Genomic DNA, 1,677 nt, shown 5'->3' with positions numbered 1-1,677 from the left:
GGCACTTAACAACAACAACAACAATCTCAAAGAAATGGCTCAAGAAGTTGTAAAGCCTGGCAAAATTCCAAGTCTGTGGATTAGATGTCAGCAAGGAGGCTTCTCCTGACTCACATAACTGCAGAGCTGACAACCTCAAGATCAGCAGTCAGATGCCAAGCTATTGGCCCACTGCTGTGGCGGCTGAGAAATCCAAGATCAGCAGGGAAAATGGCCAGTTTGCTAGCTCAACTCAAAGATCTGAAGGTCAGATGATGACAAGCCAGATGCAAGATCTAGATCAAGCAAAAAGCCAGGGAGCTTTGCCAGGATGTCCATATATATTCGAAACAGGCCACACTTCTGAGGAAATTCCCTTTCAACTGATTGGATGCTCATAATAGATCTCATCATGGAGGTTATTACATTATATCAGTTCTCAGCATGAGAATGACTACATCATAACTGCTATACCACTGAGAATCATGGCCTAGCCAAGTTGACACACAACCTTAACTATCATGGAAGGATATATATCTGGGGATCCCATAAGCAAGTGGGACCCATGTCATGCCCCTGGCCATACCCTGAGAAAATGGCAAGAGCTGAGAAGAAAAATAGCAGTATGGTTTTAAACCTCACCAGAGATGCTTTTGCACCAATAGTGGTCCCAAAGCTGCAGAAACCACTGATCATAAAACGATCATTTAATCAAAAGCTCTATCTCAGCACTAACTTATGAAGGATGAAGATCAGTGATCAGAAAAGCTGAAGACTTTTCCCCTTGGTTTAAGGTCTGGGTTCTCATGCTACCCTAGATTTAGTAGACGCAAGAAAGTTGGAGTTGAGTTTCCCATCAGCCCCATGAGATGGGAGTTGACATTAAGATGAAATGAGGAAAATAAGAAAATGAGATCATTATTGTTATTGAATTTCTAGAATGAGATTCATGACTGTGGCACCAGAATCTCTTTTTTGACTCTTTGTCCAGGAAGCAGTAAGTCCACAGGCTAACCTGGATAGAAAAATGGAGAGGAGCAGGAAGAAAAAACATTGTAAGAGAAGCAACTCACAAGTATCAAGAATGAACCCAAGCTTTCTGTTTTTAAAACAGCATTGAAGGAAATGGAGAATGAATTTTCAAATGTCAACAGGACTGCACAACAAAGCATATATATATCATTTAATTCAGCAGTCAACTTGGACACTATTTATTCCTATATTGCAAAGAATGATGTCAAACCCAAGCAAGGTGCAAAGGAAGAACTCCAGAATTTCTCAGAGTTGAAAGAGGCAAACTGGAAATCAATTAAAGACAGTTTTAATCCTAAAGGTCAGCAATCAAACCCCCACCAGCTGTTCCATGAGAGAAACATGTCACAGTCTGCTTCTTTAAAGAATAAAGACCAAACTCACTGCCACTGAGTCAATTCCTACTCATAGCGACCCCCATTGGGTTTCCAAGGTTGTAAATCTTTATGGAAACAGACTGCTTCCATGGGTTCGAACCACCACCTTTGGTTAAGCAGCCAAATGCCTTAACCACTACACAACCAGAGCTCCTTCTTTAAAGAATGTTGTTGTTGTTGTTGTTAAGTGCCGTCGAGTTGTTTCCAACTCATAGCGACCCCATGCACAGCAGAATGAAACACTGCCCGATCCCGCGCCAACCCCACAATCCCTGCTATACTTGAGCCC

Source organism: Orycteropus afer, unplaced genomic scaffold (assembly GCF_000298275.1).
Source record: "Orycteropus afer afer isolate SDZICR_OR568_19922 unplaced genomic scaffold, OryAfe1.0 scaffold00016, whole genome shotgun sequence".
In the NCBI taxonomy this organism is placed as follows: Eukaryota; Metazoa; Chordata; class Mammalia; order Tubulidentata; family Orycteropodidae; genus Orycteropus; species Orycteropus afer.
This window is presented reverse-complemented; position numbering follows the sequence as displayed.